The sequence below is a fragment of the Eurosta solidaginis genome, chromosome 2 (assembly GCF_040869045.1).
Source record: "Eurosta solidaginis isolate ZX-2024a chromosome 2, ASM4086904v1, whole genome shotgun sequence".
NCBI classification, from domain to species: Eukaryota; Metazoa; Arthropoda; class Insecta; order Diptera; family Tephritidae; genus Eurosta; species Eurosta solidaginis.
In genome coordinates, this window is record NC_090320.1 from 120,568,525 (window position 1) to 120,583,978 (window position 15,454).

The 15,454-nt window shown below is 36.9% G+C and overlaps 1 protein-coding gene across 4 annotated transcripts in view; it reads left to right on the forward strand.

Annotated features, from left to right (window-relative positions):
- Positions 1 to 15,454, forward strand: part of Hr38 (Hormone receptor-like in 38) — an 801,608-nt gene that overhangs the window by 405,647 nt on the left and 380,507 nt on the right. The window contains exon 7 of one of the 4 annotated variants that reach the window (XR_010949625.1): positions 31 to 362. The exons of the other annotated variants lie outside the window; for them this stretch is intronic. The gene's annotated coding sequence lies outside the window, so the exon portion shown is untranslated. Of the gene's footprint in view, positions 1 to 30; positions 363 to 15,454 lie in introns of those variants that run through there. 4 annotated transcript variants of the gene reach the window in all.

Consider the following 15,454-nt stretch of genomic DNA (forward strand, 5'->3'; position numbering starts at 1 on the left):
ACTAACAAAAACTTTAAATGTTTTTTTCAGATCGATCTTGATTTCGCAGTAATGTTCCCAAATACGCACAATTTTCTTAGCTGTCAACAAGAACTAAGATACCTGCAGATTCACTATTAACGATTCACAAGAGTCGTTTGCTTACGTTGGACAAACTCTTCAACAACTCGAGGATCATATAAATTTTTTGAAGTAACGCTGTGAGAGCATTCAGCCTCTAATTTTAGCGCTGGGCGACAAAAACTATGCAAAATTCGATCAGTTTTTCCTATACTTGGATGATACCAAAATATTATTTATGAACTTTCATCGATGCGTCGATGTATGTTTTAAATCATTCCACTTATTTAATGTTGAGTATCCTAAAGCGAGTACTACTTTTTGGACATTTATTCAAACATATTTTTATAAATTTACTAAAGCACACGGAAAAATAACCCCAAGATCAATATTTTGATTCAAGAGCTTGAAGAGTGAAACTACTTTATTTTAGGTCTTCTTTAATCCATAGTAATAGTCTTGTAAAAATTGAGCACCCTTATTGAAATTTCTTTCTTGGCACTTATAAACAAATTTTTAAGCTATGGATTAAAGGAGACTTATTTTATGTATTTATTTTTTATTAATTACACAGTGCTACAAAAAAAAAAAAATATCTCAATAACTTTTGTATCGACCTAGTGTCCGTTGTAGGTCTTGATGAGTAGATCAAGATGCCGTGTTTCAAAATTTTCTAACACCCCGAAATTTTCAAGTTATTGTTGAAAAACTGTTTTTCTTGTACCTCGCGCATTCAAAAATTCGTTACTCCGTCATTTTTCCCTCAATTTTTGATTGCTTAACAGTTTTGGAAAGCTGAAAGATAGGGCTTTAAAAATATATATTTGTCTACACTTTTTAAAGCAAATTTTTGATATTTTTTAAAAGTTATCTAAAATTTTCTCGTTTTTTTTTTAATTTTTCAAAGTTTGACGTCTTTTTAATGTATCACTTCTTTAATGAATTATTTTTTTTTTCTTAAAGTGATTGAGAGAACATTCTATCTCGAGTAAAAAAAGTACTGGTTGATCAAATTCGGTTGAGAATTGTTGAAATGACAACACTTTTTGTGAACAAGAAAAGTCTGCTCTCATCGTAGAATCGATATCGCGCCATGTCAGTATTGAATGTATGATTTCAGTATATCGTCGCCGTTGTTTTGAGCATTCTCTATTCTCCGTTTAACCTTAATTAATCTGTAATTTACAGCAATTTTCTCATTATTGTCAACTTTACAGGTATTTTTGTTGGCCCACAAATACGAAAAATTTTTTCTGATACGGAATTTTTCAAAAAATTTAATAACGTAGAGCAAAGAGCATGGGCGAGTTTTATTTCTCTATGCAACAATTTTTTGGGGAATAACAGAAGCGCCAACTACGTAGAAATAGTGAATGAGTTTCTAGAGGCTTATGGGCAGATGGGGTGCAGAATGTCAATCAAAGTCCATTTTCTGCATTCACATTTGGATTTCTTCCCTGAAAATCTTGGACAATTCAGTGACGAACAGGGAGAACGGTTCCATCAGGAACTATTAGAGATCGAAAAACGTTTTGTCGGAAAAAGTCAGATCAGAATGCTGGCAAATTATTGCTGGTCTCTAAAACGCGATACTGACGATGTGGCTTATAAACGTAAAAGATCTAGCAAACATTTTTAACAGCTATCGAAATTCGAATTTTTTTTTTGTATTAAATACATAATATAAAACAAAATTTTATGTAAATATATTTGCAACTATTTATTTCTTTATTTTTTCTCTCCAAAATAGGAACGAAATAAAATTACTCGAGAGATGATATACATATGTAGATAAATAAAAAATATCGAAATTGTTTAAATAATTAAAGTCAATAATTGAAATTTTGTTATAACAAAAAATAATTGGTAGAATAAAAGAAACGATAAGAATGTTCAATACGATGGCAGCGATATACTGAAATCATACATTCAATGCTGACATGGCGCGATATCGATTCCACGATGAGAGCAGAATTTTCTTGTTCACAAAAAGTGTTGTCATTTCAACAATTCTCAACCGAATTTGATCAACCAGTACCTCTTTTACTCGAGATAGAATGTTCTCTCAATCTCTTTATGAAAAAAAATAATTCATTAAAGAAATGATACATTAAAAAGCCGTCAAATTTGAAAAATTAAAAAAAAACGAGAAAATTTTAGATAACTTTTAAAAAATATCAAAAATTTACTATAAAAAGTGTAGACAAATATATATATTTTTAAAGCCCTATCTTTCGGCTTTCCAAAACTGTTAAGCAATCAAAAATTTATGGAAAAATGACGGAGTAACGAATTTTTGAATGCGCGAGGTACAAGAAAAACAGTTTTTCAACAATAACTTGAAAATTTCGGGGTGTTAGAAAATTTTGAAACACGGCATCTTGATCTACTCATCAAGACCTACAACGGACACTAGGTCGCTATTAAAGTTCAAAATCAGTGTAGCACTGTGTTATTGAACCCTCAGTATTCATCTCTAGTGTCTGTATATACAAATTTTACAAAAAATATATATATATTTTTAAAACTCATTATAAGGAAATAGAAATATGTAAACAATGTGATAAATGAAATAAATTTTTTTTATATAGTATTTATAAGATTTCCTCATTATTTTTAATTAACTACTTTGAAAAATATGTAAAAAATTGTATTGGGGTAAAAGCTACCCCACGAATGTAGTTAAGGGTTAATAAAATGAATTTGTTAAAAAATAAAAGATTTTGCTGTTTTTTTGGGGGGTGGAAATTATTGAAAAGATTCATAAAGCTTATGAATCTTTTTATTAAATTCTATGAAAAAATACATTAAAATCTACGAATTAATTCATATACAATATGAATATGTTCATTAAAATTTACGGATAAATTCACAAAATCTATGAAAAATGTCATTAAATTTTATGAACACGTTCATAATATTTTTATGAACAGCGTTCGTTAATTTCTTTCATAATCATAAATAACGTTCATAAATTTTACAATTTATGAATAACGATCATTAAATTATTATGATTTTGTTCGTTGGCACGTTTTTAATGAATGTTTTCATTGAAATCAATGTACAAATTCAATGAATTTATGAACGTTTGCGCTCCGTATACAGACTCAAACAAAGATTGGATAACATGAAACTATCTGAAGAAGATATACTGGTTTCATTCCATATGGTATCGTTGTTCACCAACATACCAATATACTTAGCCATTAAAATAATAATGGCCAAATTCAGCAAAACACAATCAATGAATGCAAAACACAAATTCCTTAAAATTTTAAACTTCTGCCTGAACGACAACAACTACTTCATGTACGATGACCAAATTTTCACACAAAGTTTCGGAATGCCAATGGGAAACCCACTCTCCCCGACCATAGCACACATTATAATGGACGAACTGAATAAATAAATAATACAGCAAAAAGCCTCATACATAAAATATTCACGTTAAGCCACAAACGGTTCTGGAGAAAAATTAAAAGAAAAATATCCAACATACTAATAAACAATAATTAACCGAGCCACCTAATTACATCCCTAATTTTTTTTGTACATGGGTTTTGCCCTATACATTTGGATTCTATGTTCAATTCTATAAAAAAAAAATGCAATTACGAATCAAAACTATTTGGTTTTGTAGAAGTTATAGCGATTTGAAAATTTTGCATTTTTGCACCAGGCTAATGTAGGTCCTTTCGCGCTATTTCGGTCGATAGAGGGCGGCGGGTAGCTACCTGATGCATCGAAAAAAGATCTACTTAAAGTACAACATACTCATCTTAAAAAAGCAAAACCAAAAAAATGTGGCTGAGAAACAGTAAAAAGGAGATAAAAGGTCCCAGATACACATGATTTTAGGTAGATTTGGCAATTCGTTAAGTACATATTAAGAAACTCATCGAAAATTTTACTAACGATTAGCAGGCCTAGCAATACAGCATGCCAGCTACCTGATAGCGTTTTTGTAAGTAAAATTTTTTTTTAATAAGCTGTAGTTTCTTGGGTCACTCGTTGTGGGCGACACTATGTTTTTGCATATCACAGAGGAATGATGTCTTCGAGAAGTTGTAAACGAGCGGCTAATTCGTTTTGCTATATATGTCGCGAATGTATTAAAAGAAGACAAACAAAGTTTGATTCAACTAAAAACACAAGGATTTGCGAGACCTGCCTAGCCTACTTCGGTCTACCTGTTAAAAACCAGGACAAAAAATGGGCTCCACATGTTCATGTAACTCTTGCAGAAGCATTCTGGAGCGTAAGTTTATTTTTTTCTTTTTTATTGTACTAACGGTTTCATATATATATACATATATCTACATATATATAATTGCATAATAACTGAAATTGTTATGAAATGCTTTACGTTTTATTATAGTTTGGTACCAGGGTGAGAAAAGAGCCATGAAGTTCGCAGTGCCGAGGATTTGGAGGGAACCGAGTAATCATGAAACTGATTGCTATTTTTGTCTAGTGAAACCACTGAAAGGGAAACCTTTAAGGAAAACAATATATCCGGACTTACCATCGACATCCGTTCCAGTACCACATTCGGAACAAAATCCTGTACCTGATCCACCTGTGTTGGAAAAGCAACTATTCCCTCAAGGCAGCTTTCAAACACCGAGTTCATCTGCATCCGTACATTCCAAATTTGTTCCTCAATTTTAACAAGCAATACCACATCTCATCAACTCTGAAGATCTCAATGACTTAATAAGAGACTTAAATCTATCAAAAGATAAAGCAGAGTTATTATCATCGCGGCTTAAACAACGAAATTTACTTACTTCTGCTGTTCGAATATCTCGGCAAAGTAAGCGTCATGAAGAATTGTCTTGTTTCTACAGTAAGGAAGATGGACTCTGTTTTTGCTATGACGTGAAAGGTTTATTTGAAGCAATTGGTATTCCTTGTAACACAAATGAATGGCGCCTCTTTATCGACAGCTAAAAAAAGGTCTAAAAGCAGTTCTAATACACAATGGGAACAAATTTCCATCTATTCCACTGGCACATTCCATACATCTCAAAGAAAATTATGACAGTTTTAAAATGCCATTAACTGCAATCAAATATACGGAATACTAGTGGGAAGTTATTGGTTTGTTTTTTTACTGGAATGCAAGGTGGATATACCAAACACTCCTGTTATCTTTGCCTATGGGATAGCAGAAATGATGCCGCCCACTATCGCCAAAAACATTGGCCTGAACGTACTGAGAAGATTTAATATTAAACATGAAGCAAGTGTCGATCCTAAAAACATATTGATGCCGCCATTGCATATTAAATTGGGCCTTATTAAACAATTTGTGAAGGCTCTTAATATTGAGTCTAAAGCTTTCAAATATTTGCAGACTTTTTTTCCAAAGCTGTCAGAGGCGAAAATTAAAGCTGGAGTCTATGTTGGCCCTCACATAAAAAAAAATATGAACTGCGATATTTTCCCGGACCTACTTAGCAATGAGGAGAAACTAGCCTGGAACAGTTTTAAGGCAGTAGTTTATGGCTTTCTTGGAAATCATAGGGATGAAAATTATGATGAGCTGATAACTGGCATGATTACGAATTTTTCCGCCATCGGATGTAGAATGTCGCTAAAGATGCACATGTTACATTCACATCTGGATATATTCAAAGATAATATGGGAGCTTATTCAGAAGAACACGGGGAGCGATTCCATCAAGATATAATGGAGTTTGGAAACGCTACCAAGGCCAGTATACGGAAAGCATGATAAATAAAAAAAAAAAAAAAAAAATGTAAGGCGCGATAACATCCGAAGAGATCTAAGGCCGAGCTTTTCTTCCAATTTGCGTCGTGCTCCTCTTAATTTTCACTACAAATTGGCCGGACGGGACCTACATGTTTTATGCCGACTCCGAACCGCATCTGCAAGGCAGATGAGTTTTCACTGAGAGCTTTTCATGGCAGAAATACACCCGGAGCGATTGCCAAACACTGCCGAGGGGCGACCCCGCTTAGAAAAACTTTCTTCTAATTGAAAAACCTTATTTCTAAAATTTTGATGTTGCTTTGCCCGGGGTGTAAACCCAGGGCATACGGTGTGGTAGGCGGAGCACGCTACCATCACACCACGATGGCCGCCAAGCAGCATGATGGGGGACTATATTTGGACGTTAATAAGAGAAAATGTTACCGAATATGGCAGGAAAAGCAGGAAGAAGCATTTTTAAACATTTAAACTGTATTCTAAAACTAAATTTATAAGAATAAACCTTAAATTGATTTTTACTATACTAGAATAAATCAAACATATGTCAAATTTTGATGAATTTTCATGTTTTTCGTTTTTCTTATTTTTTTCGAACAAAACCAAATCAAAAACTTTTTATGTTCATATTCTTATTTCTGGGTGCAAAAGCAATAAAAAAAAATATACGCACGACCCATGTACAAAAATGTTGTTGACCAGTGTTATTAGAAGCAAACAGAGCGCAAGAAAAACATCACTTAACAACGCAACGGAGACAAAGCAATACCACAGTGTCACATACATTCCCAAGCTTACGGAAAACTTCAATCAAGACATGAAATAAAATAATTAAAAAAAATTTTTAAGTTAAACGGTTTTATTTAAAACAATACTTACATGAAATAATAATAATACTAAAAGCTAGAAAATAATTAGGTAGGTCCTAGGTACTAGTCATCACACTCCTCATCAACCTAGGGCATTGATCAGACAATTAAATAAAAGCGTTGGGCTCGTGAAATTTCTAAAAATTTGAGGCGTAGCATAACCTGATTAAGGTTCAGTTGGTCTTATATATGACTTTCAATAGAAATTTGACGCGTCCAAAGCTTTTATTTAATTGTCTGATCAACGCCCTAGATTGATGAGGAATGTGAAGACTAGTACCTAGGACCTACCTTATTATTTTCTTGCTTTTAGTATTATTATTATTTCATGTAAGTATTGTTTTCAATAAAACCGTTTAATTTAAACATTTTTTTTAATTATTTTATTTTCAAGTTTTTAGTCTTTATTTAATTGCCTATTATTTCTCATTCTATTTAGTTCATTTAGCGACTGATTATTACAAGGACTCTTTCTGACAATTTGTTACAATCTAAGTCCTCAATACATACTCCTTCCAAAGGCTTTACTCGACTCTGCGCCATGTATGCTTGTCCCTCCTCCAACTCCAAATTATTTTGATGTCACTTCTACCGGACTGTAGACTGGGTTGGCCCCCATACAAAAAAAAAAAAGATGCTAATGTGCGCCCCTAAATTTGAGGATTATGTTGAGAGGATTTCGGAAAATTTTTTTGATCCTTCGAAATACAGCCGAAACGGGTTTTTCGTTGTAACTTGGTTATTTAACGTCCGATTTTTAAAATTGATATGTAATTATTTTGGTCCTGAGAAGCTTCACATTTCCGTTTGATGTACTTTTAAGCTATGAAGTCGTTTTCACATGATTAGGTCAGCTAACAAAATGAGAATGCCGCATGTCCAAGGGCTACGTCTGCCTATTCGTCTGCTTTGTGACTAACGCGATCCACTTAGAGGCGACTACCGATCTCAGTCCCGCCGCGTTTCTAGCAGCGTTTAGTCGGTTCGTCGCCAGACGAGGATGCCCGAAAAGTCTCTACTCGGACAACGGGACGAACTTTGTCAGTGCGTCGAGGGCTCTCCGCTCAGAGTTTAAGGCATAAGGCATAAGGAGGAAACCGCAAAGGATACGGTTTTAAAGGCCCTAAAAGAGTACATAAAATATGGTTGGCCCAAAGACAGAACGAAATTAGATGAAGATGTGAAAGCCTTATGGAAATACAAAACTAATTTATTTGTCGAAGATGAACTGGTATTTTTAGATGATCGGATATTCATGCCGCAATCTCTACGTAAGATGATACTAGATCACTTCCATAAATCTCATATGGGTATTGAAAAAACAAGAAATAGAGCTAGGCAACTCGTATTTTGGCCTAACATGAATCATGAAATAGAATCTATGATAGTTAAATGCAATATTTGCCAGAAATATAGGTCAGGCAATATAAAAGAACCACTCTTAAACCATGTTATACCCAACTCTCCTTATGAAAGACTTGCCATGGACGTCATGGAGGTACTTGGGAAAAGTTTTTTAGTCATTGGAGATTATTTTTCAAAATATCTAGATATAATACCATTGACAACAAAGACAGCAAAAGTATTATCTATTAAGCTAGATATTGTTTTCACTGTGCATGGATACCCATTAGAAATAGTAGCGGATAATGTTCCATTTGGGTCATATGAGTTTAAACAATGGGCAAAAAATTTGGAAATTAAAATAACAACAACAAGCCCACTGTATCCCAAATCGAACGGGTTTGCAGAGCGAATGGTTCAGGTAGCGAAAAAATTAGTGCTGAAATGCAATGAACAAAAGAGTAACTTCTGGCATGCATTATTAGAGTATAGAAATACGCCAATAAAAAACTCAGAGCTGTCACCAGCACAGTTACTTATGGGTAGACAGACTAGAACTTTGGTTCCTGGATAAACAACATTTTTTAATAATGCTGAATTAAACGAAAAAATAATTCCCATTTTGGGCCATAATAATGAATGTAACAAAAAATACCATGATAAAAACCCCAAAAGAAGAGGAGAATTTGAAAACGGGGAAAAAGTGTGGATGAAAGATGGTAAATTGTGGGTCGAAGCACGAATACTGCACAAACATGGCAGTCATAGATCTTATATAGTAGAAAGAGATCGAAAAACTTATCGTAGGAGCTCCTTCCATTTAAGAAAACGCAAATGAAATTAAGTTAAATATTTAATTAAGTCATATTTAATTGAAAATGGAATCTACATTTAATTTTTTAAAGAAATTCAAAAATAAACACATATTTATATAATATCTCATATTCGAAAATCAAATGAATTTACAATATCAACTGTTATAAATTTTATAAATAAGTTAGTGCAAAATTATAAAAATGCCAAACCTGAATTAAAATAGAATTTGTGAAACAGTAATACAATACTGAATAACCTATTAATAATTAAGTAATTATGAATTTGAAAAAAGGGGGTGTATAAAAATGCACTATTGGGGGTAGGTGCACTGAGGGATTTAGGGAGAAACACTTCACTGTAAAATAAATCAAAACGCGACAACTTTCGTTTTTAAATATATAACAATAGATTTTATTATTAATTATTTGAGTATTAAGAATTTTCCCATTTGCGAAGATAAATTTATTTAGGTTTAGAGGCGTTTGTATAGTTAGGCTGATGGCGAATAACTAACTTAAAAGCGGTCCAATGCATTCAGTTGGACCGCTTACTTTTTAACTTAAGGAGAGAGAAAAACGGTAAGTATATAAATAGGTAAATAGGAAAATATGTATGCATTTCTTAAATCTGCATATTTTAGGCAAACGGTAGCTTACTAAATCGATACAGGATGAATGTAAAATATGAGTATGAGTATGAGTATGTGATTTTATACAATGTAAATATTTCTGAATGGTAAGTATTTCAAGTAAGGGTAAGTATTTCTGAAATGTCTATACATAATTAAAAAGGGTAAGTATATATTACAAATTTAAGGTAAGTATTAAGATGTAAGGATTATATATATTAATATTGTACGTGTATGCATATGTATATTTGACTCATGTCTTCAACATGGCGGCCGGCCTGCGGAACTCAGGGATGTAGACGCTTTTCCAGATCCTCTGAGGTTCCGTCGACTTTGTTGAAGAGTCTTCGCTGATGTAGAGTGTTGCTATGGCGGCAGTTCCTGAGATGGGAGGAGGCAGAGTTTAGTAATGTTTCGCATGACTATACCTACTTGGGTGCGGACATCTACCACACGAACCCGTTTATCGGCGCCTGCATGGAGTTTGATAACTCGGCCCAAACGCCATTCATTAGGGGGGTGAAGGTCGTCTTTGATAACGACCATACCTCCTTCGCCAATATTTTGTTGGGGATGTTTCCATTTATATCTTTTATGCAATGTTTGTAGATACTCGCTCTTCCAACGTGAGCTGAACTGGTGATGCAGAACCTTTAATCTTTGCCATTTCTTAGTAGGGGATACGTTTTCGGAATTCGGTTCGGGTAAGGAGGTTAAGGGGGCTCCTCGAAGAAAATGTCCAGGAGTTAGGGCTAATAAGTCGCTTGGATCCTGTGACATGGGAGAGAGAGGGCGAGAATTAAGCACTGCTTCGATTCGAATGAGGAGAGTGGTGAATTCCTCAAATGTAAACCTTTGATTTCCAGCTACTTTTGTGAAATGGGTTCTGAAGCATTTTACTGCGGCTTCCCATAGGCCGCCCATGTGTGGGGCATACGGCGGTATGAATTGCCAAGAGAGGTCCTGTACCGCATACCTTTGTGCAATATCCACAGCTGCTTCTTTGAGGAATAGGGCTATCTCCCTCTGGATCGCTCGTTGTGCGCCAACAAACATCTTTCCGTTGTCAGACATTATTTTGTGGGGTAATCCGCGTCGCCCTACGAAGCGAGTGAAGGCGGCTCTGAAGGCTTCAGTTGTCAAACTTGTGCATGATTCGAGGTGGGCTGCTTTAGTGGAGAAGCAGACGAATACGCAAACATACGCTTTCGTGTGAGAAGCTCGTCGTAAGAGGGACGTTTTCGCCATAAATGGGCCAGCGAAGTCAACTCCTGTTACGTGAAATGACACGGAGTAAGTGGCACGTTCGGGGGGTACTTTCTGCTTGATGCGGGGAATATAGTATTCCGCTTGAATCATGCGAATCATCAGTTGCACCTCAGCATGAAGCAATACTTTGTGGAGAAAGTCTAATAGCAGAGCTTGGAGTTATCTGGGATAATTATCGGGTACCGTTCATTCTCGCTGATGTCGGCATTAACTAACGACCCTTAACTGGCAGGAGTCCAGCGTTATCTAGCACGGGATTGAGGGTCAACAATGAACTTTTCTTGCTGATGTGCTTTGAGGCTTCTAATTGCGCGAATTATGTTGGGAAATGATGGCGTTGCGTTAACATGATGAGTTTAATTTTTGCGAAATATAGTTCTTCTTGCGTGAGAACTAGGGAACTGGAAATTGGTTGTTTCTGGGTTTGGCGGATAAACCGGTACATGAAGGCCACAACTCTTAACGCGCGCGGATATGATGAGAATCGTTCCAGTATATCGGCGTGATCGACAGCATGCCAGGCTTCGACGAGTTTCTTCTCCGGAAGGGTTGAGGTAGAAGGGACATATTTTGGCCAGAACGAGCTCGATTTAGAGAGCCATTAGGGTCCATTCCACCATAACGAGGAGTCAGCTAAGTCTTGCGGCTTGCATCCTCGGGTTCCTAAATCGGCGGGGTTGTCAGCACTGGGTGCGTGGCGCCAAGATGCGTTACTAACGTTCTGTAGAATCACGGTGATCCTATTTGCCACGTAGGTTTTCCATGTATGTGGGGGTTTTTCTAGCCAAGCCAACACGATGGCGGAGTCTGACCAGAGCGTCAGTTCGTGTGGTGGCAGATTTAATTTGGATTGAGTGTTTGCTACTAATTTTGATAACAGTACTGCGCCACAGAGTTATAATCGTGGTAAGATATCGTCTGTAGAGGAGCGACTTTGGTTTTAGCCACGAAAAGCTGAGATGAGAAAGAGTTTTCATCATGTTGTACTCTGATATAGACGCACGCTGCATATGCTTTTTCTGAGGCATCTGAGAAACCGTGTATTTGGATGCATTTATTTGGGGCGAATTGCACCCATCGTGGAATACGTATATTGCTTATGGCTGGGAGACTTTCCCGGAAAGTGTTCCACTTATGAACAGATGCGGGTTTGACCTGTTCATCCCAGTCGGTACCTTCTAACCATAGCTATTGGAGGAGAATTTTGGCTTGGATCATTATTGGCGAAAGCCATCCTGCGGGATCGAACAGCTTAGCTACGGCCGAGAGTATTTGCCGTTTTGTGTGTGACGTTTGCTGTAATTTTTTTCAATGGAAAGCCCGCCGATTTTAGAGCTTTCATGGTTTGAGTCATAGAGCTAAGTGTGGACTGTATGTCATGCCCGCCAGAGAGGACATCATCTACATAGGTTTCTCGTAGTATGATGTTTTTGGCGAGTGGGTATTTTTCTGCGCAATCCTGAGCGAGTTGATGGAGTGTGCGGATTGCGAGGTATGGAGCACAGTTAACACCGAAAGTTACGGTTTTTAATTTAAAATCTTCAATCGGCTCTTGAGGGGCTTTTCTAAAGAGTATTCTTTGGAAGTCTTGATCTTCTTCCTTGACTAAAATTTGGCGATACATTTTTTCGATGTCGCCATTGAAAACGAACTTGTAGAGGCGCCAATTGAGAATTATTGACATCAAGTCATTTTGGAGAATCGGGCCTGTGTATAGTACATCGTTCAGAGAGTTTCCTGAGTGCGATGTCTTTGATGCATTAAATACGACGCGAACCTTTGTGGTTTTGCTGTCGGGTTTGAGAACAGCGTGATGAGGGAGGTAAAATGAGAAATATTTACCATTTCTGATTACTTCTGTGTTTGGAGCGGGTGCATGTGGTCCATTTGGAGGTAATCTGTGAGTACTTCTGAGTACTTTTCACATAATTCGGGCTTTTTTTCCAGACTCCTTTCTACACTGATGTATTGTTGCTGCGCTGCTGGGCGGGAGTGCCCTAGTGCCAATGAGTGGGGGAAATTGGGTTTAAAGGGAAGTTTTACGACGTAACTTCCATCTTCTCTTCTTGTAGTTGTAGATGTGTAGAGGGCCTCACAAAATTGGTCCTCCGGTGATCTGGATAGAGTTGTTTGGATCTCTTCCTGTTCCCAGAACCGTTTGAGTAGAGTGCTGATGTCCGGTTCTGTTGAATCACTGGCTTGTGTAGAGTAGGTGGAGACTAGTTCCTTTACTAGTCCGCTGAGAACCCATCCAAATATTGTGTTTTGAGCTATAAGGGTTTCTTGCGGATTTCGTTGTAGACCATCGAGCAGTATTTGGGGAATTATATCGCTTCCTATAACCATGTCTATTTTTGAGGGATGGAGACAGTTTGGATCTGCGAGCTGGAGAGAGTGGAATGCCTTTAAGCTGACTTTTGAGATTGTCTTATTGGGAAGAAAATGAGTGAGTTGTGGGAGCAAAATTGCGTTGGTGCTAATCTCTTTGCTTAAGTCTGAGGAGCAAAGAGTTACCTCGCAGATTTTGTTTGCTTTTTGCACCACTGTGCCTCCCATTCCTGAGATTTCATATCTTGCATTTTTTGTTGGGAGGCCTAACATTTTTTGGATTCGGGTTGCCAAAAATGTTTTCTGGGAGCCTTGGTCAATAAATGCGCGAATTTTATGGTACTCCCCGGCGTGGTGAATGGGGACTAGTGCCGTTGGGAGTAGTGTTGTTTCACAGCTACTGGAGAAATGTGACGAGACCGTGTGGGTGGTTGAGTCCTGGCGTTTCTGCGCCGCTGCTTCAATCGCTGCTTGCCTTGATGTCGATGCTTGTTCATCATTTATTTGATATGGGATTGTGGTTTGGGCTAGTGTATTTTGGGGTCTGAGGCCTGTTGTCCGATATGCGTTCTGATGTTATTGACAATGGAGGAGAGAGTGATGTCGTTTTTGGCAATAAACGCATGAAAACTTTCTCTGACAATCACGCTTGAGATGTGAGTATGACAAACAATTCTCGCAATAATTGTTTTCTTTTACAAATTTGAGGCAGTCTGCTACCGTAAGCTCTTTGAATTTCACGCAAAACATCATTGAGTGGTTTGAGTTACACAGCTTGCAAGAGACTTGCTGTGGTTTTGAGTGATGATTATTAGAGTGATAATTATTTGTTCTGTTTTTATTTGAGAACGTGGAGTTGTGGATTGGGTTTTGGTTTGTGGACCTGGGTGTGAGGTTTGGTGGAGGATTTCTAGGCTTATGTATGTATGTATGGAAGTCAAAAATTTGTCCATATCTGACCAAAGTGGCAGCTCTTTCCGAGAAGTAAGAGATTGCTCCCATAGGGACAGGGTTTCACTGGGCAGCTTTGAGGAGCAAATATACACAAGAATGGGGTCCCAATTAGAGGTTGGGATACCTTGTGCTTCCAGGGTACACAAACAATTATTTATGGTGGTTTGCAGCTTTTGAATTTGCTCATAATTTTCTGAGAAAATTTGCTGAAGACTAAAGAGGGTCTTCAGTTGGTTATCAACCAATATTCTTCGGTTTTCGTACCGAGCTTTGAGGGCGTCGCATGCTAACTGAAAACTGTTGTCTGTGAGAGGGTATTGCTTCACTAACTGACCTGCTTGGCCTCTCGTTTTCTGCCGTAGGTGATAAAGTTTTTGAGCTTGAGTGAGTTTGGGATGATTGCCGTAGACTGCCGTAAACATATCCCCGAATGCCGGCCAGTCTTCGTATCCGCCGTGGAATATTTCAGTATCGCAGGGTGGTACTTTGAGGTATACTTGTTATGAGTTAGAAATATTTGGGGGATTTAAGGGCTGAGATATTTGAGGCGAGGGTCGCAGTAGTTGTATGGCGTCCATAATTTGTGACATGTAAATTTCATAGCTTTCAGAGCACTTTTGGTATTTTTGCTCTATTGAATCGGTGGACTCCTGATGGGATGGAGAAAGAGATACATTTCTGTAGGAATCTAGGAGTGATTCCCACAATCTTTCGAGCTGTTGTGTTTTTACCTTGATATACCACCGATCTTTATGATTTTTTCAGATAACAATATATGCTCTATACGTAAGCATTCATTGAAATTTGAAGCCTCTAGCTCTTAAAATAGGGCAGTCATTAGGAAAAGTTTCTTATCTGAACAATCGGTTGTATCCCCCACATATACTATATATACGACCGATCTCAACAATTTTTTCAGGCAACAATATGTGCAATATACGAAATTATATGGTGAAGGTTGAAGCTTCAATCTGTTAAATTGAGTAAGATATGACCAAAATCCTCTTTTTCTGAAAAATCGGTTGTATGGAGGATATATGCTATAGTGGTCCGATCTGGCCGGTTCCGACTAATCGGACACCCAAATATACCCGCTCACCAAATTTTATCAAGATATCTCAAAAATTGAGGGACTAGTTTGCATACAAACAGACAGACGGACATGGCTAAATTAAGTCAGCTCTTCATCCTGATTATTTCGGTATACTTAATGGTGGGTCTATCTATTTTCCTTTAAGGACTTACAATTTTGGGTTTCGTGACGAAATTAATATACCATTTCATTTTCATGAAAGGTATAAAAATAGGTAGGTACTTTGTGTGAGGATGCAAAGCTTCACGTTTTTTGTGGTCTGCATGTAAAAACTATGACTACGAATCACGTGTTTCAAAAACATATGACGTAAACGTAACTATTTGATGAAATTTGATGAATTTTGAAGCTTCTAC